Source organism: Fundulus heteroclitus, unplaced genomic scaffold (genome assembly GCF_011125445.2).
Source record: "Fundulus heteroclitus isolate FHET01 unplaced genomic scaffold, MU-UCD_Fhet_4.1 scaffold_44, whole genome shotgun sequence".
NCBI lineage: Eukaryota > Metazoa > Chordata > Actinopteri > Cyprinodontiformes > Fundulidae > Fundulus > Fundulus heteroclitus.
The window spans coordinates 387302-414451 of NW_023396857.1; the positions used below are offsets into that span (position 1 = coordinate 387302).

The 27150-nt window shown below is 40.7% G+C and overlaps 1 protein-coding gene across 1 annotated transcript in view; it reads left to right on the forward strand.

The window, feature by feature from the left end:
• slc8a2b (solute carrier family 8 member 2b) overlaps window positions 1-27150 on the forward strand; it is a 208993-nt gene that overhangs the window by 130298 nt on the left and 51545 nt on the right. The gene's annotated exons all lie outside the window — the stretch shown is intronic.

Here is a 27150-nt window from a genome sequence, read left to right on the forward strand (position 1 = left end):
ATTTCTAACTGCTAATAAATAGGAAAACCTTGACAGGTTGTATAAATGGGTCTCATTAAAACAACTGCGATTACAAAAGCAATAATCTATAGCTCAAATTAAAAAGTGTCTCTCCTTGTAATGCACAAACAGAATCTGGAGACCTGATAATTCAGCCGACACTGAGAATGACCGTTTTAAATGGTTTATTAATAATAAACTGACAGGAGCACACACCGGATCAGGGCTGATGGCTGGGAACAACTCAGTGGAAGTGATAGTGTGCTGAATAAAAGCCACTAGCCTTCTCAGATGCCAGGAGGTAGCGCTGGCTCTGACGACCGATCCCAACGGCTCCGTCTGGGTGATTCGGATCACTGACTGATCCGAATCACATTAGTTTGCAGGGTAAAGGCTGAAAACGTAGTCAGTTCTGGGGTCACAGTGAGTCAGTCCCAGGCAGAGGTTTCCAGAAGGTCGAGTCTGGGATCCAGGCGAGATAATCAGCAACGAGAGGCAGGAGGTCGATGTCCAGAACACCGAAGCCAACAGGAGAAAGACAGGCAGGAGAAATCACAGGAACGAGACAGGTCGATATCAGGAAGGCAATCAGGGAACGCTGGATGGTCTCACACCAAGCCTTTCAAGAATCTGGCAGCTACATGCTGGGAGAGGCTGGAATATATGGTGCTCCTCACAGGTGCAGCAACTCTGCTTAATTGGAACCGCCGCAGGTGTACCTGCTCAGATCTTGATTACTGCGCAGCACAGGGAGCAGGAGTGGGGCACCGGTGGCTCGTAATAATCTGGCACTAGTGACTGGTCTGAGAGATGGTTATATAGTCAGAGGTGCAGGTGGATCTGGTGAAGGCTAATGAGAATGGGGCGGAGCTGCACAGGTGTGTCAGATGGTGAATAAGACCAGCACTGGTGCCAAGATCATGACATTCTGAGCTGTTTCACACGGATTCTCCTATTAGATGCTTCAGGTCGGCTGATCAGAGCCATCTAAACAGAAGCTACGAGGGGACAAAGCTTTTAGCATTGCTGCTCCCACATTACGGAATAGTGAATCATTTAGAAATCAGTATGTGTGATACATCTCACACTTTAGAGCGAAAAATGCTCCAACTACTCTTTTGAGCATATTAATACGTAATTGTTCCTGTCTGTCTTCGTCCTCAGTCTATCTCGTGTGTAATTTGCTGTTATCCACTTTGAAAACTCTTCTAAAAAAACAAATTTTTATCCCTTGGCTTTTGGCACAGCCTGAGACCTTTTGTTTTTGCAGCTGTGGTTGTTTTAAAGTGCTTTATACAAAGCCTGGATGATATAGAAAAAAAACATATGGATAAAATAGAAATCATATTGATTGATATCGATAATTACCAACAAATTCAAAATATTTATTTTAAGTGCAGCCCTGGTCATTTCGTGCTGTTCTTCAGTGACACACAAACACCGAATTTAAACTCAACCTTTTATTCAACCAACTTTTTATCAAAACTACAAGTTTTTTAAAAAGAAAAAAGAACGTGTGCTCTCTGAAGGGGGCGGAGCTTAGTTCCTGGGTCTGCGTTGTGATTGGCTGGGAGGATGTAATGACTGTAATATTAACCTACACGGCTAGATTGCATAAGAAAGGGAAACTGTTATTCTATTGAACTTTTTATTGATTCTTTTTTCTATCATCGATATACGTTTATCGATCGACATATATTGTTATTGAATTATCGTCCAGCCCTAATTATACATAAATAAAGTAAATTCATTTCAAACTGCCACAATCAAGGCGGCAACGTCAGAGGTCAGCTGGTCATCGATCATGATAGCCGGGTTTCTAGTTGCAGAGGAGGAGATTCCGTTTTGGATGCAGCTCAGTTTTTGAATATTTAAACAATAATTTCAAAAATCCTCAGATTTTTCTTGCTGAAGCAGCTCTGTGTCTCAGGTCTAAACTCCGCTGTGACCCGGCTGCTGCAGGCCTTCTGCTCTCAGACCATCTTAAGCAGGATTGCATCAATATTCATCTCTGCAGCTGTCAGCAGAGGCAGCTCTGTGGACGCTGAGCATTTCTCGTATTTTTTTTTTTTTTTTACCGCGAATATTCACTTTCCTCCTGGGAGCGTGCAGTGTGCTTTGCCTGGTGTTCTGTTTTCCAGACATTTGCATGTATTTCAAACTGTCACGTGAGCTAAACAGCTTGTGAAGAAGTGCACAGTGAAGCGTAAGACAAGGTGAGAACCTGGCAAATCTGAATCTTCAGTTCTTCCCACCGATGTGCACAGATATAAAGAAAGAGTAATTCTCTGAGTAAAGAGTGGTTCAGCAGCAGCTAAATCTGCCTTTACATCAGAATTCAAAGGATAAAACACCTTCAGAGAGGAGAATTGTGCTTCCATTTGGCTTTTATATGGCCTAACTGTAACATAAGTCATCTCAGGGCACGTTTCCCTCTAAAGAGCAGCTTTCTACCTCTGCTGCATCCTCCCACTCATTTTCCTTTCATGCCCTATTTAGTGTACACACCGATCCCACAACCGCTCAGACCTCGTCAGCCATTCAGCCGCAGCTCTTAGTAACTCAATGAAAGGCACGGGCTGCTGGTATACAGCGAGGACTGCGGTATGGAGTTATGTAATGACTGCTGAGCGTCATCGGGGCTTCGTTACTGAAAAAGCAGCATTTTCTTACTGGATCGATATTAAAAACGTAGCTCCCTGATAACGTAGCGCGTTTAAACCAGTGGAAACCAGTGGAGACTGGGTATAATTGATTCACAGAGGACACGTTAAAGCGTGGGCTGTTTACTTCCTGCTTTATGAATTCAATAAATCAGTCTGACAGACAGCAGGGGCTCCGACAGGTCGTTGCTGCAGGCGGGAATCACTCAGGAACGCTGAGTTGCATATTCCAGATCTCCTCAGGGGCGGTTCCTCGGTGAGAGGACCTCTGGTGCTGGGTTTAACCATAGACATTATAATATAGACGCGTCGTTGGGCGGTTCTGCCTATGCTGCGATGCGTCAGAGCATCCGCCATGTTGAATGTGTCAAATCTGCAGTTACTCAGTCACTTAAACAGTATCAGAGAGACTTTAATCTCTGAATATACTTTGTATTCGTAATATTTTTATTTTTGTAATATTACAAGTTTATTTTCGTATCCCTTTAGCTTCATTCTCCTGAATTTATTCTCGTAAAGAATAAAAATATTTAAAATAATCTAACCTGCCGCTACTGTATCAGAGAGACTTTAATCTCTGAATATACTTTGTATTCGTAATATTTTTATTTTTGTAATATTACAAGTTTATTTTCGTATCCCTTTAGCTTCATTCTCCTGAATTTATTCTCGTAAAGAATAAAAATATTTAAAATAATCTAACCTGACCCTATTACTCCAGGAGTGAAATAATTCTGCAAACTATGACTATTCTGGAAATGTTCCCTCTTAATTCTCATAATATGACGTTTTTCTCATAACATTACCAATTTTTTTATTTTATTTTTTTTACGTTATTGTCCTCGATCTTTTTTCCCTCATATTATTAATTTTACCTCTTTAATACTCACCCAAAAAGTCTGTTCCTAAAGTTTCACATGTGACACGGTTTTATGAAATAATGAAGACCACAATGTTTAGATTTAACAAATTGATCCTTATATTCATAACACATACACACACAAATATATACATATACATATATACATACACATATACATATCTATCTATCTATCTATCTATCTATCTATCTATCTATCTATCTATCTATCTATCTATCTATCTATCTATCTATCTATCTATATATGTATGTATATATATATATATATATATATATATATATAGTCCCACAGCTATTTATTTGTCTTATTTATAACACTTGAAAATCTTTATATGCACATCTATGTCTAAATACAGTAGTCTGTACTGTATGCAAGCTAAAACCTTGAAAAGGAATGGTCTTGCACAGATTTTTCCTAGTGTTGCCACTCTGCAGCTTTAGTGTGTCCAGTTTTGCAACATGGTGCAGCCTTAGTTTATAGAAGGCAGATACAAGTAGTAAAATTAGCCAGAATACATTTCCATGCAGCACAGGAATGAGGCATCTTTTCTGATTCACGTTCACTACAACAGAACTCAACTTTTTTTCTGCCACATACAATATGGCGGTGACGTTGACGTGCGAACCTGCGCCCAACGATGCGTCTACGTATATGACGTCTATGGGTTTAACTTTCTGAACGCTAGAGCAGCTGAAACGTCTGAGCTGGGCTGCAGGAACACAGGAATGACTCTGATTTCAAAATGAATACATGAAGAAAACGGATGAACAACACCACGCAGTTTAAACTGACAGAGAGAGCCAGTCATCAGTTAATGGAGAACACTGGATCAGCCGCTAGCTGCTATGTTCCCCTCATACCCAGCTAAAGCAGCGAGGGTTAGACACAGATATTTAAATTGAACCGGTTCCTGGTGCAGTGATGAAACCTTCCATCACAGCGTTTATCAGCAGTGGGCGACGGCTGGTGGAGACGTCTGGCTGAAGGAAGCAGGAGAGCAGAGGAAAGAGGAGAGGAGGTGTTTCTACTGAGGAAGTAAGCAGAGGCCGGTTCTTGAGGTTCTGTTGGCCGGCGCCGCCGACTCTAACCACAAGTTAACTTTTGATGGGAACATGCAAATGGAGTTCAAAACTTCCCACTCGCCTGACTTTTATTTAAAACCTGCCCATTTCAAGTGGCTTTGCTGATTACTACGGTAATTTGTAACCAGCAGTCTCATCTGTAGAAGACATTAGAGCTGCTTCTCTCTCAGGAGCGCCACATAATTAATAATTAATGCAGCGAAACAGAAGGTCCCGTCATAACTAATGTCTGACCGCGGGTTGCTCCTCCAGAGCAGCTGGGTAAACGCTGAGAGACGGGGGCGGCAAGATAAACTGCTGTTTAGGAGAGAGATCCAGATGTCAGATTCAGGCTGAGGAAATATATTTCAGAGTCAGTAGACTAAACCGTGAGTCAGGATGCACCAGAATCAGGTGTCTGTCAGATACAACGTGCGTCTAGATAAGAAATACCTTTATTGTCCTACAAAATGTTCCGATATCAAAGGAGCTGATGTTATCCCAGCTCAGTCAGAGACAGAAACTCAGCTTAGAGCTGGAAGAAGAAGAGCAAGAAAACTGGGAAGAAGAAAGGAGGAGGAGAAGATATAGAGGAAGAAAGTTTTTCCGTGGCCTCCAAGTTATGCCTCAGCAAAGTGTTCCAGATGAGGATCAAAGTCCAGCCCTTTCAACGCTAAACATTTGATAAACATCTAAAAAAAAAGATGTCCAACCTGACGCATCAGCGAATGGCGACAGCTCGCTCTGCAGAGAACCGTGGAGAACTGATTAAAGATGTCCATGCAGAGGAGATAACAGTTACCCAGCATGCCCTCAGACCAGCCGGGGTCCGTTGTAGATTTTAACGTCGCTCATCTTCACCGCTGGGACCTGGTGTCCCTCAGAGGTTTACCTTCACCTTGTGTCTTTTAAAATGTCAAATGCCATATACTTTTATGTTAGGTTCTAAAACTATCAAGTACTGAGAAAGTCATGTGCTAAAATATTTTGCTTTTTATTTATTTAAATACATATATATAACATTTATAAATATATAAATAACAATAGACAAAAACATATATTTACATATATGTTTACATACAGTATATATACATATATACACATACACATACTTATATATACATTTATATATATATATTTAATATAAATAACATGTTAAATATTTCAGCACCTAATTTCCTAGTAGTTGATATTGTTAGTACATCCACTGACTGTAGAATTACCTGTGAAACGTTTTCATACAGCCAGAAAACTGCTTGTTGTTGCAACCAAATCCTGTGGGATTCTGTGAGAGTAGGGAGGAGCAAGATGGCGGCCAGTGACTTCAGTTTTTCGGCAAAATCAGCACTCCAGTGTATAATATAGCTCAGTGCAGACAACAAGCAGAAACTAACCAGGAACGAGCACACACACCGGCTTTATATGAGCGCGTCAGAATGATGGTATGTGGGAGAACCAGTAGATAAAACCCAGAACCTGGGGGGGGGGGGGGGGGGGGGGGGTGAGAGCAGGAACAAAACTCTGACCAATTCCTGTCAGTCGGACCAAACAGCAGAGATTGGTCAGAGTTTTTACAGGCCGGCAGCTCCCACAGAGAATAATTTTTAACCTTCATTTTCTGAATAAATAACGTATTGACTACTTTCAGGGTGGAGGGACCATTTCACCCAGTATAACAAAAACTGTTTCTGAACAGGATTACCAACTATAGCTAAACTGTAATTTAATCTTACTGCAATTTACAAGCTGTATGCAACGGAATTTCATTCTGTACGCACTCTGTGCATACAAAATTACAAATAAAGTTGCCTAAGACTAAGTTTTTAGTTCCTTCTTAACATCTAAATCTCCAATTCAATCATCTGCCTCCATATCCTTCCCACCCATGAAGTTTGCAGCCTGCAGCAGCCTGAATAAAAAGCCGTTTCCACTCCACAGTAGCAGCTTTTTACGTCAAACCTACCCAACAGTTTTATCCACCGGCTCTCTTCACTTTTATCAATAATTCACAGATACTGGAAATATTCCTCCATACTCGGCTCCAGTTGGTTAATCCTCTGTTTACGACTGGCTTTAATGCAGCCGGTCCTCTCTCTCATTGATGCACTCAGTGGAGAGTCTGTGGAAGTGTTTTTGCTGACTGAATTAAATAAATGATAGAGCAGGTAGGAGCCACACTGCATCTTTATTTGTCCAAAGTTGGAGATCAACATAAAACTGTTTTTGAATTGTGTTGCCGTTTATAATTGACCCCTTGCATGGTGCAAACCTGAGTTAATGCAACATTGCTGCGCATGCATGTGTTGCATAGATTTCTCTGAATGTATGTGTACCAGCCCAGAGCTGCTAAGCAGCAACTATTTGTTGTTTGTCCTGCACAATAACCCAGAAACTGAGTTTCTTTTGCTATTATTTATTTCCAACCACAAAAATTAATGTTCTGGAGAAAATCCAGAAACTCTCCTAATTCTAAATTGTTTTAAATAAACTTACATGTTTGTTCAAAACAAATTCATTTCACAGACCCTGAAACTTAAATTCCTTCTATAGTTTCTGGTTTAATTTGCGATGAATCAAGAAACAGTGAAAGCTCATCTCAGTGGCAATTAAAATCTAGAACCAGAACCAAGTGTTCCTCTGTCTCGTTATCAAGACTGAGTGAGATTTCTAGTCACAGCAGGTTCATCCTTACGTATCTGCCTCAGAGTTTGATTCTGATAATCCCCATGCCACCAGGGATTCTGGCTGGGATAGTAAAAGTGAAGCAAGTGATGAAAATCTTCAAGAAATTGCAACAAATCCATTAAAATTCCTGGTTAAAGTTCAGAATCTGGCCGGTTTCTTTGCACACTAGCCACATTTGCCTTTTGTGAGGGATGCAAAGATATGAAAACTTGGTTCAATATTGATATCCAAAACAATAATTTATATATATATATATATATATATATATATATATATATATATATATATATATATATACAGGCCAGCTGACAGCTTTGCTAGGGCCCGGGACAACACAGTCTTTCTATTATTACAATTATATAATAATAATAATAATTTTATGTGTTTTTTTTTTTCCTAATCCACCTCATATATCTTTCAATCCTTATGTAATTATGTCTGTGTTGTGTGCACCTGCCTGTTGCTTTAATCCTATAAATTTTCCTGTCGTGAGATAAATAAAGGATTAGCTAAATAACACTTTTTAATAGGATATATGTACTTCGTAAAAGGTTCTTAAAAGGTCTTAATTACATATTCTCTGTGGGCTCCAGTAACATATGATAGATAATATCTACTTTGAAAGTTAACATGAACTGCTGCTGAAGATGACCACTGATCTACCTGGATGTTCTCTGGAGGACTGAAACGCCTCAGTCAGAGACGTCTGTGGGTCTGTCGAGGCAATAACAGAAGTTTCGTCTCCTTTTCTGTTTCTCGACGTTTTCTTGCTCATGGTTTTTCACGTGCTTAGATAAATTTGTTGTGTTTCCACTGCATTTAACCGGCTTTTTATAAAACATACAGCTTGATTTCATTTACGGTATAACTGATTAACTGACTGACACTGACCATTTTAATGATCAGAGGGTCCGTTTTGGGCCCCCTCTGTCCTGGGCCCGGGACAACTGACCCGTTTGTCCCCCCCTGTCGGCGGGCGTGTATATATATATATATATACAAAATTATCCTTTGACAGTATGAAAAGGCGACCTCACCACTGACATTGGTTCTCTGCTTCAGTTAAATCCCCCACAATCCTGTGCTGCATCGCTATCACATGACCAAACTACACCACATACCTCCCCCTTCCCCCTAAAGAGCCACAAACTGCAACGATATGCATATAAACATTGGTTGTTAACATCGCCCCAGCTTTTCTCGTGGGATTGACACCTATATGTTAGCATCTATACGCTGATGACGTGTGTGCTTGTGCACGCACAAATCCAGATAAATTCACTTAAATGAACGCTGTCCCTCTTTGGGATGCAGTGAGGTTAGAAAACCTCACGCTGCTGTCGGTGGGTGTCTTGCCATTTCTGCAGGTTGAAGCAGACTTTATGTCTAGGCTTCAGCTACTAGTACAAGGCCAACATTTTTTTACAGCGATGTCAATGAGGGATGCCTTGAAGAAGATGATGAAGATTGTGATGCAAACTAAAAATTTACCAAATCAAACCCTAATTCCTATAGATCCATAGCCTCGTGAGACCATCCTGATCTCGCGAGCTTTCAAGGTTTCACTCGCAGATCAGTCTGGCTACTCTCCGTTAAAGAAAATTTGGAGCCGTTCACCAAACGAACGTCCAATCAGCGTTGGCTTTGAGGCGGGTTGAGGTGTGACGCAACGAGAAGCGCGTCAGTTCAGTCTAAACAACATGGCGGTTTCAGCCGATAAAACTAGCGTTAGCGTGGCTATCGAGCAAGTTTTTTTTTAGAACTTTTTATTTAACCATTTTATAAATCTTACATCTTACATAACATAACATTTCCTGACAGAAACTCAAATAGTAAGTTTATACATCACAACAAACACAAAATACCAAATGTCTTTACAATTATGACAGCAGGCAGAGCAGACAATATCCACAATCTGTAATCTGTGGCCAAGCAGTACCCTTTCCCAATGAGGAATTCCATCAGATCCCTCCTTTTAGTAATCTCTCGTCCTCTCCATCAGACCCCCAGATATTCTGAAATACAAGTCCACCTTCGTATAAAAGTGTCCATAGTTAGCTGCAGGCTTGCAGTCATTTGCTCCATTATGTAAACATGTTTCAATCTCTGGGCCCATTGATTTATAGTTGGTGGTTTTACATCTCTCCAGTGCACAGTAATCATTTTCTTTGCTATCAATAAAAGAACCCTCAGTATATATCTCTGATCTGTGTTATATTTACTTTTAGGTATGGCTCCCAACAAAAACATCACAGGTTCAGGCATCACCTTTACTTTCAATATTCCCTGTATTTCCTTTCTAATATTGTCCCAAAATCCCTGTATTACAGGACAATCCCAAAAAATGTGTGTGGTGTCTCCAATATTTCCACAATTTCGCCAACATAGTGCTACACTAGGTTTTTTCACAAATGAGGAGATGATAAAGGGAGTAATAAAGTATCTGATCTTCACTTTCCAGTCAAATTCTTTCCATAGTTGGCTGCTAATTCCCCTATGACAGTCGGTACATATATCCACCCATGTAGAGTCTTCAATTATAACATTTAATTCTAATTCCCATTTTTCCTTGATATTGTTCGTGTTTTGTAATGTGTCAGTTACTAACCTTTTGTATATATTAGATATGTGTTTTTTTGTTGGGAAATGCTTCTCTATTACACTGATAAAGTACTCTTCTATTTCATTTGGTTTTTTTCTGACCAAATGCCTTTCTTTATGACTTGTGATATAATGTCTTATCTGAAGGTATCTATAAAAATCATTTGATGGGAGGTCGAATTGTTCTTGAAGTTGAGAGAATGATTTGAATTCTGTTTCTATAAAGAGTTGATTGATTGTACAGAGACCTTTATCAGCCCATCTTTTAAACCCCCTATCCCACACCGAAGGAGGAAATTCTATGTTCCCTACTATTAACATGGCCCTTGAGATGGACTCCGGTCCCCCGAGCAATTTTTTAACTGTTGTCCATACTTTTAACGTGTGTTTTATCCATTCGTTCTTTATTCTAATTTTTTGAATTGACTTTGTATCAATAAATGGCAGTATAGAAAGAGGAACAGCTTTAACTGAATCTTGCTCTATTTGAGTCCATATTGTTTCCCGGTCATTTTCGAGCCACGCCACAATTGCATTTATTTGGGCAGCCCGGCAATAATTTTTAAGGTTCGGGAGACTCAGTCCTCCTCTTTCCTTAGGTAATTGAAGGCATTTCAATCTAACCCTCGGCCTCTTCCCTTGCCAGATAAATGTTGAAATTAGTTTATCTAACGTGTTTAGAGTAGAGGCAGGTACTTTTACAGGAAGGGACTGAAACAAGAACAAAAGTCTAGGCAACAGGTTCATTTTTACAGTCTCAACTCTACCTATTAAAGAAAGGGGAAGGACCTCCCAGCGAGTCACATCAGTTTTTATTTGTCTAATTAATTTGCTATAGTTGGCCTCAAACAGCTGAGTGGGGTTAGGTGTAATAATAATTCCCAGATATCTAAATCCTTGTTTGGACCAGCGAAAGGAGACACTGTTATTTAGCTGTTCAGGCCAGGTGCCTGAAATCATCATGGCTTCTGACTTAGTCTCGTTAATTTTGTAACCAGACACTGACCCATATTCACACAGGCATTTCATAAGTGCAGGGATGGAAAGAAGTGGATTTTTTACAAATAGTAAAATATCGTCTGCGAATAGAGCTATTTTATGAACTGACCCCCCTTCATCTGCTATCCCTTGGATATGTACGCTTTGGCGTATTGCCTCTGCCAGAGGTTCAATACTTAGGGCAAATAAGATAGGAGACAACGAATCCCCCTGTCTCACACCTCGCTCAATCCTGAAGAAGCTGGAGCAGTGACCATTAACTCTAACTTTGGAGCTGGGCGCTTTATATAATAGATTGATCCAGGCCACAAATTCTTTCCCAAAGCCCATTTCTATTAGTGTCTGCCTCAGAAACACCCAGTCAACTCGATCGAATGCTTTCTCAGCGTCCAAGCTGAGAAACATTGACGATTGTGTGTCTTCTCGTGCTATTGTCTGCAGGTTCAGGGCTCTCCTTATGTTATTTGTTCCTTGACGTCCTTGTATGAATCCTGTTTGATCTGGTTGTATTAATTTCTTAATATTTTTTTGAATCCTGGTGGCTATTATGGAAGTCAAGATTTTATAATCCACACCGAGTAGACTTATAGGGCGATAGCTGGTACACTGATGAGGGTCCTTCCCCTCCTTATGTATTACAGTTAATATGGCTTCCGACCATGAATTTGGGGGGTCTCCTGATTTAAGTACGTAATTATATAATTTACATAGTATGGGAGTGAGTTCATGCACAAATATTTTGTAATATTCTCCAGAAAAGCCGTCTGTTCCTGGTGACTTATTGTTTTTTAATTTGGTGATGGTTTCCCTAATTTCACTTTCTGTAATAGGTTTTGTTAACAGTTCTGCATCCTCACTTGATAGTTTATTCAGATTAAGAGGGCTTAAAAACTCTGTAACTTTCTCTTCTTTAAATTCTAGTTCTTCAGCCGTATACAACTGTTTGTAATAGGTTGCAAACGAGTCTGAGACTTTAGTTGGGTCAGTCTCAATCTGATGGGTTTCTGGATTCCTGATCTTGGGAACTGCGCGACTAGATTGGGCCTTTCTTAGTTGAAAAGCCAGTAATCTGCTTGCTTTATTACCCATTTCGTAATATTTTCTATTGGTATATCTGAGCGCTCCCTCTGCCTTATATGTCAGAGCTTCATCCAGTTGTTTTCTAACCTCCTTTAATTTTTTTAAAGTATCGCTCTTTCCCATTTGTTTATGTTCTCTTGTTAACTTTTTTATTTCAGCTTCCAATCCTTGTTGTTTAGCCAGCCTTTGTTTCTTTATCCTGGATCCTATAGAAATAATCTGCCCTCTTATTGTGGCCTTACTGGCATCCCATACAATTGAGGGGGAGACACTACCATCATCATTTATGGTGAAGTATTCAACCAGGGCTCTATGTATTTCTTGTCTAATGTTTGTGTCTGCTAATAATGAGACATTGAGCCTCCAATGTCTGAAATGATTATCTATTCCTAAATTCATTTTCATGGTCACCGGGCCGTGGTCTGAAATAGTGATTGGCTCAATTGTGCATTCTTTTATCCTATGCAATTCGGTTTTGGTTACGCAGAAAAGATCTATCCTCGAATAGCTCCCATGAACCTGGGACATAAACGTGAAATCTCTCTCATTGGGGTGGAGTTGACGCCAAATATCTACTAGTCCCAGTTCCTTCATCATAGTTGATAATGCCTTAGACATTCTAGATTGAGATTTTATTATTGTAGGTAACCTGTCCAACTTTGAATCCAGGGTGCAGTTGAAGTCACCCCCCACCAGTATAATCCCTTCGCTTTTATCTGCAAGTAGAGTTGTGACCATTTTGATAAAATGTGGGCAATCTTCATTTGGGGCATAAACATTAAGTATGGTTATCTTTACTCCTCCAATTGTGCCTATTACCATAACATATCGGCCTTCGTCATCATGAAAGGTTTTCTCATTATTGTAATACACAGATTTACTAAACAATATAGCTACCCCTCGTTTCTTTTTTCTCCCATATGAAGAACTGTAAACCTGGTCTACCCACTCTCTTTTCAGTTTTAGATGTTCAGTCTCTGATAGGTGTGTTTCCTGAATCAAAGCAACAGAGCAGTGCAGCTTCTTTAGTTGTCCCAGAATTTTTTTCCTTTTAATTGGATTATTAATTCCTCTTATATTATAACTTATAAAATTCAGCTCAGCCATGGTCCATATATATAGAGTCTTTCGATATAACTCCCTGCCTGTTTACATTTGGATGTCAAAGGGTATCTACTGATTAACAAAGTGACTTTAATTATAACTGTCAGGAAAAACAAAACACAAAGAACAGTGTAATTAACACAAAACTGAGCTTCCACTTCATCAATCTGACACAGCATCTTAACTCTGGCTGTGCCAGATCCCCGATGGTACTGGGGCAGAGAGGTGTGACCTACCCTCTCTGTGGAAAAAAGCACACACAGTGCAAATATGACCAATGTTACACTAACATGTAAAAAAGGTCTCAGAGAGTGTATTCCACTCATCAACTCAAACATAGCCTCCTTTGGGCTGTCTAACACATTAATTTATTTTGTGACAACAATATATATTAGGATCATAATAATTTGACGCTTTACTGTATTCCTATGAGTCCGTTAGTTATAATCAGTGTGGGGTTACCGACCTTATCACTAGTTTACTTGAAACAACCTTTTTACCCGTCTCAATGGTAACATCCCTTTAGTCCTCCTCCTGCAAAAGGGTCTGAAGATCAGCTGGTGACAGAAGCGCTCCTTTTTTTCTCCTCCCTTGGCTCCTCCATCCATCCTTCAGCTCCTCCTCGATGCGCTCCCTCTCCCCGCATCGCGCGTCAATCCCCAGCTCCTTCAGCAGCGCTGCGGCACTCGTTAACGACGCAAACGTCTTCTCCCCGGTGTTCAGCTTAATTTTTATTTGCGCTGGATACAGGCACCTTGCCTGTATGTTCTTCTTTTTAAGCTGTTTAATAACTTCGTGGACTTTCATCCGTTTCTGCTGTAGCTCAGGAGAGTAATCCTGATCAAAATAGATCCGCTTGCCTTGAAAGAGAACTGTCCCCTGGCTCCATGCCTGCTTTATGATTGTATCTTTTACCGCCGCGTCCAGAAATCTCACTATTATTGATCTTGGAGGCGCCGTTGAATCTTTCGGCTTAGCCGCCAGTGAGCGATGTGCCCTCTCAATCTTAATGTCCAGGTCCGGTGGGAGTTTAAGTTCCTTCTGGAGTAGAGCCTTTACAAAACCAGCCATATCTGTTCCCTCACTGTCCTCCGGGATTTGAAAAATTCTGATATTGTTCCTTCTCAGCCTGTTTTGAAGATCTTCACACTTTGCCGAAAGTTCAATATCGCGGTGCAGCAGGTATCTTAGCGCCCGATGGTGGCGCAGCTCCGTGTCTTCCGCTGTGCTGAGTCTCTCCTCAAATCTCCCCATTCTTTCTTCGTGCTCCACCAGTTGGTCTTTTATGTCCGAAACAGATTGTTCAACGCGGCTAAGAGCCAGCTTAGTGTGGTTATGTCCCTCTTGATTTTCTTTTCGGAGTTTTCTCAGTTCTTCCAGCACCGTTAAGTCTGATTGACATGTGTTGCTACTAGCTGTGTGTTTGCTAGTCGGGCTCGGTGGATTCGGCTTATCGTCTTTTCCTCTCGAGGGGTCCAGTTTATCTTGTCTTCTTTGTCCAGCGGAGGAACTCATGTTTCGTTAATATATGTATTTATATTTCAGCGTCGAGTTATTTTAGTTGTCGTTTTTATTTTAAATGACATCCAGCGGAGCTCAATTAACACGCTGCAAGCGCATCCATGACGTCACAGGAAGTCGCTATCGAGCAAGTTTTATCGGAATTACAGAGTATTTCTTTGCTGAGCTAACGAGCCTTTACCTGCAGCAGCAAGAGTAGCTTGGCTTGTGGTTGTGTTTTCTGATTGGTTCATTTGGCCCGTCTATCACCAACATAGGCCAATCAGCTAACCAGTATTTTCGCCCCTTCCCAAAGTTACTTCAACGGAAGGTTTCCAGATGGATATGCGGAGCAAATCTATCTGGCGGAGTCAGGTAAATAGATCCAGGCACACGCCTGAAGAATGAAGGTTAAATATAATATCACCGTGTGAGCAGAGAGCCAGATGAAACAAAATAGGATCTCCATCGGTTAATGTCTGTTAAATAAGAAATAAATAGAAATTTATAACCAAATTTGGGAAAAAAAATCCAACATGAGTAAATAAAATCTGAAAACAGAAAACATCTCCTGCTCTATTTTTTTTCCCTTTTTCAGAGATAAAAATCAAATATCGACTCTCCGTTTCTGCTTATTTTTTAATTACCTCAATAAAGAAGTAAATAACCTGTTTTGGCGCTGTCTGGGCTCCATATGGGGACTTGATGAAGATGCAGGTGCGCGTGTGTTTGGGCGCTTCGTGTCCTGCTGAATCACAGATGTCCCCATTTGTAAATGTGCCAATTAGTGGCGACGTCATCTTACACAAATTATCCTGCAGAACGCCACAAACACCCATAAAAGCGAGATTTTAGAGTAACACGGGCCGGTGGAGGAACACAGTCTGGTTATCGGGTCTCTGTGAGAACTCGGACTCATCCCAGCAACCTCCTGGCCTCGCTGCTCAGAGGCTGCGGCAGACGTTGGCGCCCAGTCTGAACCGGGAAGCGTGGAAAGCTCCGGCACGGACGTCACCGCTGTGGACTCTGTGCTGCTCCCACGCACCTCCAGAAAATAAAAACAAAGAAGAGCTTCTGCAGATGAAAAGCTTCGGTGTGGCAGCCTGCTGACTCACCAGCTGCTGTTTAAATATCAGCCTCCGTCAGTCGCTCAGAGCTGGACTGCTGCTGCTCTCCTTTCAGCTGAATCCTTACAGCCGCGTGTCTTTGTGCTCCTCTCTGGACTCGCTTCATGATCAGTCCCTCCTAGAAATTAGCGGCATTAAGATCTACAGCTGGGAACGCCTGGCTGCTGAAGCTGGGCCAGCTGGCTCTGCCTGCTGCTTCACAGCAATCCCTCATCGAATTCCCCCTAACTCTGTAACCGAGACGAGGGAACGGGACCGAGACATGATGAGGTTTTTTTATGTCATCTATTCCTAGTCACCCAAAAGAAGGTTAAATCTTTTAATTATAAAAGTAATGACTGTGAACTGCATCAGCATCAGCTTCTGCAGACACTTTGCTGCAGCTGCAGAGACCCATGCTGACTGGTTTTAGGATGCATAGTTTAAAAAAGTCTCGCCTCTGTTATCAGGGGTGTAACGGTACACAGAAATCCTGGAACAGTACATGTTTGGGTTTTAAAGTCATGGTTTGGTACGATTTATTGGCTGGCGAAGATTCTCAGTGCTCCAGGTCATGAACAATCCAAAAAAGGTTAAAAAATAAAACAACTGGACTTCTCAAGTTAAAACGTCTGGACTAGTGTGGAGTTGGAGCTCCTCACTCTTTCAGACATTTTAAAATGAAAAAGCTTCCTGGATGGGGAGCGAAACGTCTTCAGCTTCAGAACAGAAGTCCAGTTGTTTTATTTTTTGTTTTATTTTTCAACCTTTTATGTTTTGGTATGCTTCAGTTAAGAAAAATAACTCAAAAGCTGATTTATTTTAGTTATTTATTTTTACTTTGGTCAGCAGTAAATAACGTTAATCCATCCATCAATTAATTAAGGGATGGATGGATGGATGGATGGATGGATGGATGGATGGATGGATGGATGGATGGATGGATGGATGGATGGATGGATGGATGGATGGATGAAATGAATGTAAATTTTTTCTGAGCCGATTTCCAATGTGCAAACAAGGGAATTCTTCTTCTTCTTCTTCTCAGAGGAAAACATAGCAGAGGAGAGAAGCATGACGGCGGTTCGTGTGACATGGAGTCAAACTACGGAGGAGAAACTCGTAGAATTACCAAGGCAGCGCGTTTGGTTCTAGTGAGCCTCATGTTTAACAGAGAGCATCGACCATAGACATAATATAAGAGTAGACGCGTCATTGGGCGGGTTCTGCCTATGCTGCGATGCGTCAGAGCGTCCGCCATCTTAAATGTGGCAAATCTGCAGTTACTCAGTCACTTAAACAGTATCAGAGGGACTTTAATCTCTGAATATACTTTGTATTCGTAGTAATTTTGTTTTCGTAATATTACAAGTTTATTTCCGTATCCCTTTAGCTTCATTCTCCTGAATTTATTCTCCTAAAGAATTAAAATAATTAAAATAATCTAACCTGGCCCAATTACTCCAGGAGTGAAATAATTCTGCAAACTGTGATTATTCTGGAAATGTTTCCCCTTAATTCTCATAATATGATGTTTTTATCATAACATTATCACTTTTGTGTTTGTTAGTTTATTTTTACTTTAGGACTTTTTTTTCCTCATATTATTAATTTTACCTCTTTAATACTCACCCAAAAAGTCTGTTCCTAAAGGTTCTCCTGTGACACGGGTTTATGAAATAATGAAGACCACAATGTTTAGATTTAACAAATTTATCCTTATATTCATAACACATAAACACACACACACACACATATATATATATATATATATATATATATATATATATATATATATATATATATATATATATGCGTGTGTGTGTGTGTATTTATTGCAGCACAGGAATGAGGCATCTTTTCTGATTCACGTTCACAATAACAGAACTCAACTTTTTTCTGCCACATACAATATGGCGATGACGTTGACGTGCGAACCTGCGCCCTATGACGCGTCTACGTATATGATGTCTGTGGCATCGACACTTCCGCCTTTTTTCTTCTTCTACTGTTTACGTTTGGCTTCCGAGTCCGAGTAGCGCCATCTCTCTACGGGGATGAGTACGACGTTTTAGACGTACGGTGTGAGCAGTCAGGTCACATCAGAGCGTCGGACCGTAGAGAACAGAGATGGAGAGCTGTGAACTTTTAAACGTTGAGGTTTCATCGTAGAGTTTGAGCTGCAGCTGAGTACAACAAAAACAACTGACAAGTGTATTTGTTAAAAAAAAAAAATATATATATATATATATTATTTCTTAATATGATATTTATGCTGCCAAAGAATAACAGGTAATTAAATCAAAGTTTGTCAGTGTGAGATTGTGTTTCTGCAGACACATATTCACCAGCGTTTCCAGTAAATCTCCGCTGGTGTGATTGCACTGACAGAAGTGGTGCAGGAGGAGGAAGACTGCCGCAGGGTTTCAAACACGGTTAGAGCTGCAGAGATTGTTTGGTGGATGAGTCAGAGTGAAGATCCAGACACACACAGCACTACATGCTGCAAACCGCTGTTAGGAACCAGGTTTCCCAAAACTTTATTCTGCTTCATTTTGGCTGAACATCTGTCACCTACCTAAGGCTGCACAATGAGCGGGCAGAATATGCTGCACTGTTTTAGCATAATCTATAATGAAACTGTTAAAATTGTTGCTATTTGTGTAATTTTTGATTCTTTTAGTTTTTTTACTTTGACAGGATAAAATTAATTTACACAACAAATAATTTGAAAAGTTGTCCCCCTGCATTGCTGTACAGGTGCTGGTCACATAATTAGAATATCATGAAAAAGTTGATTTTCTTTTCAGTAATTCCATTCAAAAAGGGGTAAAAGATTGAACATATTATCCTGCAGAGAAGAAAAAGAGGCTGGATTACAAAGAGCAGAGTGAGAAAAAGGTCAGAATAGTTTTCTTGTTCCAGGCGGGTCTCCTGCTGTTCCGTCTTTTCTCTCTTTTCTTTGAGCACTCCCGCCTAAAAGCAAAAAAAAAAAAAAAAAAAAAAAGACGTACTTTATCTCTCAAAGTTTGTATGAAATTGGCTGTGAGCCACTCGGAGGACAATTTGTGAGAAATTGCAGTCAGTTTGCAAGGCTGTGTGTTTTAAAAAGGATGGAAAGGGGCGTAAAGAGCGCTGGAGAATAGAAGCACTCAGACAGAAATCCCTCCTCTGTCCTCAGACGTGTCTCTGTGCTGCAGCTCTCACCGTTTTCTCTTCAAAGACCTTTTAGGCTTCTGATACTTCAGCAGCTCTGAGAGGCAGCTGGACCTCCAGAGTCTGCAGAGGTTCAACGTTCACTGATGGGTTTCTCTGTTCTTCACCGAAGTCATTCTGGAAATAAACTTCATCATTCAGGATCAGGAAGATAAAATGTGATTTTCTTTGTATTGGAAATCTTGTTGTACGGCGGTGCTGTTGGCTTGCAGCTAGAAGGTTGAAATCCTGGCTCTAGGGATTTCTTCATGGAGTTTGCATGTTCTCAGTGTGCATTAGTGGGTTCTCTCCAGGAACTAAAGCGATGGTTCTGGTGGACTTTAACAAAAAATATGCCAGGAATTAGATTTTTTTCAGTTGTTCGTATCTAAGTAGTCATCTTTGAATCTAATAAAGTGCCCCAGACAAGAACTGTGAGATTATTCTGGTTTCAACGGTTGTAAGAATCATGGCTTTCACTCTTTCTCATGCAGAACCAAACAGCAGTCAGTGTCCACTTTGTCTTTTAAATCAGCTTTGTAACTTGATTAAATTGCTGCACGTCACTATAAAAAGTCTAAGAGACACTAAATAATTTATAAAAAGTCAAAATGCAGGGTCCAGTTCTGCTTCAGCTTTCACGCTTTCACCGATGGTCTCACATTTCCTTCACGTTCTCTCTGATATACTATAAACTTCATTCTATAATGGAGAGCTAGCCAGGCCCTGCTGCAGCAAAGCATCCCCGACCATGACTCTTCCACCTCTATGCTTTACAGGTGGTGTGAGGTTTTCCTCCTGCATTGTGTTCTAGTGTTCAAATAATTTAATCTGAGTTTAGTCATCTGTCCATCTGATAAACAAATCTTTGCATATTTCCCATGAAAGTGGAACTCATGTCGTCTGTTCCTGATTTTTAAAATCTGAACTAGGACTAACCTAGTAGGTCCTGTGATTAAATTGGGTTTTGGAGTCCTTTTAGCGGTCTAGCGGTCTGCTCTCATGGTTAACAACCTTGTGTTGAATTTTTTCCATTTGCGGAGTATTTATCATACAATGAACTGATTTTTTTTTTTTTTAAGTATCTTTTTAACCCCATTACTCATAATCTGCTACAATCTTCTCTCAGAAGGCGTCTGGTGCCTCACATTGACATTTAAAGGAGCTGTAAGTAATACTGACACCTTGTGGCTCAAATAGGTACTACAGCATCACAACAATCTAATATGCCGTTTTTAAACGGTGTGTTGCTGTTGTGAATTTTTACTTCCACAGGACAGGTTTATGATGTTTTATTTTGTTCTATTTGTGGTCCGCTTCTCTTTTGCCAACATAAAATACCAAATGCTGCGCTCTGTGCTGGGAACCCTGGAAACTCTCATCTGATTGGCTCAGGAACCAGGAAGTAAACACGGGCTGCACTTTGAACCGAAGTAGTTCTTGACCGTACCTCTAGGTTTGAAAGGAGAAAAACGTGACAAAGACGTTGTTGATGGAGAGGAATGATTGTTTATAGGGAATGTTACTTCCATGGTGACAAATGAGAATGATTTATTTTACAGTAAATATCTTACTTGTAGCTCCTTTAATCTGACTTCAACAGACATGAGCACATTTAAAAAATGTAAACATGTAAAACACGTGGTTTAGTCAGGTAACAGTTATAAATTTAAAGTATATAGACGTCTGTGATGTAGCCAACGCCTGTGTAACGGTACAACAGAACCAAAGCAGTGTCACTGGGACGGATGTGTCATAAAATGTGATGTAAAGACAGATGATGTTAATTTCAAACTGTTATTAACCATGAAAAAGCCAAACGCTCACCTCAGGCTGAAGCATGCATGGCAGTACGTCCTCAGCCTTCTTCAACCAGGCAGAAAACTGAGAGGTCCTCCCTGCTTTTTTCCTGGTGATGAAAGGTGCAGTAAACTGTCAAAACTGTATTGTTTCTCATACTGAAGCGCCGCTGCCATTTTTAAATGATTTTGACGCAATAAATGATGAGCTGTTTGTTTTTTTATTGTTGGGATGAAATAAGCTGACTGGTTCTAAATGTTAACACTTCTGACAGGAAGGTATTTAAAAAAAAGGTTTGCAGATCTTTGGCCTGGAGGCTCAGCATCTTATCAGTGCCTGTGATGCAGAAAATGAATTGTTAGTCAGGTATTACAGAGCTGCCTCAGGCTGAAAGCAGTCATCACACAAAATGAGCGCACCATCCATCAGTGCCAAGGTTTTATAGATCCGAACATAATAAATACACCTGATTTATCATTATTCATTAAACTGAGGTAAATACAACCCCATACGTGGTGCATTCCACAAAGAAATTGGGTTAAAAAAAATTTCCCCTTACAAATGTCTCCTTTTTCTGCTTCTATGAGGCTTAATTTAATGCTTGATGAGAGAAAAATAATGTGCGTGAATACAAAAAGTAGGGAATGCGGGGGAACACCTGAATGAACAGATCTACTACAGCAGGAAGATGTGGCTGACGGCAGCAGTTTCCCATGAGGAGCGTTTCCCTGCTACCTGCAGGGAGGAGGACATCACGCCGTAACACGACCAGACTGGGGAACGCGTTTATTTCTGATAAACTCGTTTATTTCTGATAAACACGTTTATTTCTGAGAAACTCGTTTATTTCTGATAAACACGTTTATTTCTGATAAACTCGTTTATTTCCGCTGCTGTCAGCTGAAAACCCGACAACGTGAGGATGAACGCTGACCATTTCCTTTAACGCCGCTGTCATGTGCTCTCTTAATAAAAAAAAAAGTAAGGATGGAGAACGGGGGGGACTAAACACAGGAGGAGATTGTTGATCTCTGAAGGTCCTGTTATGAGTACCAACATCAAGAACCGGGCCGTAGACAGAACCCCCCCACTGAATCAGAACTAAAGGAGCGCTTTAAAGTACTTCTTTAATCTTGAGATCGTACAAGTTATTCTATATTTTCTATATATTAGAAAGCTCATATATTCTTATGACCCGAGGGAAACAAATTAAAAAATTCAATGACAAAGTGTATTTTTAAGACTTTTTAGCACAAGGCTCATAAAAAATGTTGCGTCGGGTGTCACGTGACCGTTGACATCATTCGTTGACAAGCGTTGATCTGTTGACATGGCAACAAGTTACTTCCTAATTGCAAACTAGCTTTCTCAAAGACAAATAGACGGATAAAACGGCTAAAAAGCGTGTGGCTTATGGTTGGTCAAATACCACACTGCAAAAACGGATCTAAAAATAAGTAAAATGTTCTTAAAATTAATGTATTTTTTCCTTGATTTGAGTAGGTAAATAAGATTATCCGCCAATGGAATGAGTATTTTTACCCCTAAAATAAGATAATTAGATATACTGCACTTGAAATAAGATGATTAAGATGAGTTGTTCCTATTTTAAGTGCAAAAATCTTAATCTATTGGCAGTTAATCTTATTTACCTGCTCAAATCAAGGAAAAAATACATAAATTTTAAGAACATTTTACTTATTTTTAGTTCTGTTTTGGCAGTGCAACAAGGATAATGTCTCCTTACACACATTTCCGAACCTGAAAAGTCCCGGAGGTGAGAAAATCCTCGCTGAATGGAACCGCCAAGTAGCCGGTAGCTTCTAAACTTTCATTTCAGATGCAGCGTTGCCTCACGAGTCCTGAGTGTTTCTCCCAGCAACCCATCTCGTTTATTCTTCTAAAATGTTTTTCTCAGACTTACCCGAATCCGAGTCTTTGGTGTTAAAATCATCACTTTGTGAATCGCCATCTGAACTCGTCGTTGTGTTCTCCATTGATCTCTCTGTAGCGTAGCCTGAGCTACATCAACAAACTACGTCATCGTACCACGTCACCCAAATTGTGGATTTTCAGCCTAGCGGTCGCCAAGGGACAATTTTAAATCCTTAAAAAAACATTTAACGGCGCAATCACGATCTTAATGCCACAAATTTTTTGAAAATATCACTAATGCATGTATTTCTGACTTGGTTGTTCCCAGAATCAAGAATTACTTTAAGCTCTTCAAACTGAGGACTGTGAAACAAATATGGAGAGAAATCATCTAAAGGAAGTTAATTGTGTGCATATGTATGGGGGGGGGGGTCTGCTGGGACCCTGGTCTGCTCCTGCTGATGAACGACCACTTTCTCTCTGATCAATCACCCCCCCCCCTCCCCCCATTACCTCGTTATGCTGGGGCTGTGATCTGATTGACGACTCTGAACAGAGTCTCCTTGGGGCATCCGCCCCCCCCCCATCCTCTTATTTATTACCCTTCCTCCTCTCTCCTTTACTCCCTCCACCTTCAGCTTGTTTCTCATCTGTCCTTTCTTCAGCTCTAAAGGTTTTTTTCTCCCTTTACATCTTTATAATTAATCTTTAGCAGCATTTGTGTTGCACATTTAAGTTTTACTACAATTACCCCTTTACTCTAAGTATCCCGTGTAAAATCTGACAAGATGGCAGTCGATAAACGAGGCAAGAAGTGACGTCTATGGAAGCTTTTATTATTTTGTAGCCAACAGTGGAGCCAAACTGAACCACCAACACACAACAATCAACAACAAATGACAAAACTTAAATGCAAATGAACCTGAATTGGGGGAAAAAAATATTATTATGGGTGCATCAAATGAAAATGGAAACACTATTTACACTAGAGACAAAGACCGAACAAAACAATACATTTACAAACTAATACAAACTAAAATAATATCTTAAACACGTTCCGATAGTTACTCAAAGATCTGCATCAACAGAAAAGAAAACCTTTCTGACTGGAACCAAAGTTTGTTTTCATGTAAAACATTTTGTTGAATGTTATGGTTACAAACTGGAGAACCGCGGCACAAGAGCTCAACACCTTCTTCCCTTGCTACTCTCCACCGGGTGGTCCCTTCACTCCAGGAGAAGACACGCCCAGAAGATAAACTCCTTTCATTCAAATTAAATCAACTAATTGAAAAAAAAAATCTGCTTATTTGTTAACTGTTTTCTATTAATGGGTTTTTAAAACAATAAAGTGCAATCTGAGGTTGGCTCATGGTCACAATAACAGAACCTCCTCCTGCTGCCAGTTACATTTATTTTCCATCCTGATGACCTGTAGCCCAAAGTCATTTATTTATCAGATTGGCGCCTTTTTTACTAAATAAATTATAGCTATACGTTCCACAGCTTTCTAATACCAACAGGATAAAACGTCTCAGTGTTGGACCGCAGTGATCTTAGATTCTCTTTGCAGATTTTAGGTCTGAGATTGTCATGGAAAAAAAGCGTTTCTGTGTTAATTAGTTTGTATATTTGGGTTTTTATCCTGCTGAGAAGCCCATTTCCAGTTATTTGACACCAGGACAGCAGATTTTTTTTACTTAGATTGTTTTGATATTTCATACAGTCCATAAATCGAAGCATTTATTAGAGCCTTCAGAAAACCCAGAGCATCACAGCTCGTCCGCCGCAGCTATTTATTCTGAAATAAGATGAACTCCTAGTCTTCAAAGACAAATCTAAAACTAAACATTGAAATCACTGCTAAGGAGTTTATATTAGGAATATATCTGGAAAAGGTTTCAGCTTTGACATCGAGTCTGGGCTGATTAGAGACAAAGGAAACTTAGCGCAGGTTAAATAACTCCAGCTTAGAGAAGCGTTTGAATAAAATCACCCAAAATAAAAATAACATTCACACCCATGATGTCACCTTACATGCTGTGTGGTCGGTGGTGTAGATCTGTTTCTGTCGGGGAGTTCTCTGACACTTTTGCTTCAGAACAGGTTGTAGGAGAAGACGGACCTTTATTTTGTAGTTTATGTGTTAAACGCTCCAGGACTGCATGTGTTTTACTTTAATCCACAGAGACAAGCAGACCTTACATCAGGAAAGGCAGGTTTACTGTTAGAACGTGAGTTAGAGGTAATCTAATCTCCCTACATAGGGAAAAATTTAAGTAAACAAAAAAAAAAAAGTTAAGCAATATCCTGTCCTGAGCTAATAGTGAGTTTTTGCTCCAGAACAGTTTGTGTCTATTTAAATGACGGATTATGGATTATGAAAAATATCATTATTGTTATTTTTATTAGACGTTTATTTGTCGTTGCACGCTGTTGTCGTTGCACAAAAACAAGCCGTGTTTGTTCCCAGATCGAGAAATAAAACCGAAAAAGACAAAATAAAAATAACGTAAATAAGTTATGGATTAAACTCCAATAAAATAAGATTCTAATCAATTTTATTTATTTATGTAGCGCCTGAAAGAGCGTAGAGCCACAGTGGACAGTCGTCTGCATTGTTGATGGCTTTGCAGCAATCCCTCATACTGAGCATGCATGAAGCGACAGTGGAGAGGAAAACTCCCCTTTAACAGGGAGGAGAACCTCCAGCAGAACCAGAACCAGGCTCAGTGTGAACGCTCATCTGCCTCCACCCACTGGGGCTTAGAGAAGACAGAGCAGAGACACAGAAAGCACAGAAGCTCACATTGACCCAGGAGTACTTTCTATGTTAGAGAAGACAGAGCAGAGACACAGAAAGCTCAGAAGCTCACATTGACCCAGGAGTACTTTCTATGTTAGGAGTCTTTGTGGTCCGGGCGGATATCAGGAAGTCGTGGGTGAGAATATCCACTGCTAAAAAAACTAAAGGAACAGATTTATTCAGAGTCTAAAATCAAGTCTGTTTAGCTTGTGGCTTGTTGTTCGGGTCGGTTCTGCAATAGAGGAGGTCGTTAACCAGTGTCGCTGTTCTGGTGTTCAGGACATTAACAGCAGGTCCACTAAAGAGGCGAGCCCAAAAACAGGAGTGGTTCTGCAGGTGCTACAGTCTTTCCTCGTTTACAGGAGTTTAGCAGTTCAGCATTTCACCAGCATCAGTCAGTACCGGTACCAGGAGGCGGTACCTGGACCCTGCAGAGGTCTCACAGGCGGTCCAACTCCACCAGGACGGTCCATCAATACGTTACTAGAAGGTTTGCCGTGTCTCCTAGAACCGTCTCTGGACCATGGAGACTCCAGGAGACTGGCAGCTACTCTAGGAGAGCTGGACCGGGCCGCCAGAGGTCCTTAACCCATCAGCAGGACCGGTACCAGCTCCTTTATGCAAGGAGGAACAAGACGGGTTCTGTCAGAACCATCCAAACTGACCTCTGGCATGAATGTGGCCATTAGAACCAGACCTCATGAGGGCCGACGGCCTCCAGAAGGTTCTGTGCTCACGGCCCGGTACCAAGGAGCTGGACTGGGAAGTACCAGAGAACACCAGAACTGGCAGGTCTGGTTCTGGTGCCTGTTCTGTTCACAGATGAGAGCCGGTTCACTCTGAGTTCATATGACAGACGTGAAAAGGTTCTGGTGAAGCCGTGGGAACTAGAGTCATGACTCTAGGAATGACATTTGATCAGGTTGGAGCTGCCTGCTGCCGTGACTTCAGATTAATCCCCTGATGACGCGGCTTCCTGCTGCTCCTGCAGAGGATATCCAGCAGGATTTTACACTCAACTAGAGATCGGTTGTGTTTTCAGAGCGTTCCTGTAATTGTGTTTGAGCTTTACGTGTGTGTGCATTTCAGTTAGACCGCAGCTCTCTCGGGCGGTGAGGACGGCACAGGGGATTGTGGGATGCCGTCTCCAAGAACTTGGTTGGTGCTGCACGAGTCCAGAGACCCACCCACCGAGGCAATGCGCTGGTTGCTCCTCTCCCATCAGGCAAACGTTTCAAGAACATCAAATCCAAAACTAAGAGACTCAAAAACAGCTTCTTGGCTAAAGCTGTGAGGGCTATCGCCCCCTGCTGAGAGGGCTGAGTCTGTTCCACGTCACAATAACGCTGCTGGGAACACATATCTGCACAGTCTGACTTATGGGGAACGTTTCATTGTTCAGTTCTCTGTATGAAGGTTTAAGGTTGCTGCACAGGATTTACTGCAGGCATGAATGTATCATCAAAGTGAATAATTCATGCAGCACAGTAATTCATATCGTTCAAAAAGGACTGACTTTCAGAGCTCGGTACAAGTTTTAGCAGACACTAAAGACTATTTTGCACGCTTGCTCTTCTCAGGAAGTGTGGTTGGCCAGTGCAGCCAGACAACTGACCTGATCTCTATTAAATAAATAGATAAATAAAAGAAATGTCTGCATCCTGAACCTGTTTCTGTCTCAATAAGAAATGTCACCACAGTAACACGCGGCGACAAAAAGAGTTTCTTAATTCTTTGTTTCTGCTTTTTATTTCCTGCTGCTTTGTGAATTTAGTGCATAACATGCAAAGAGCT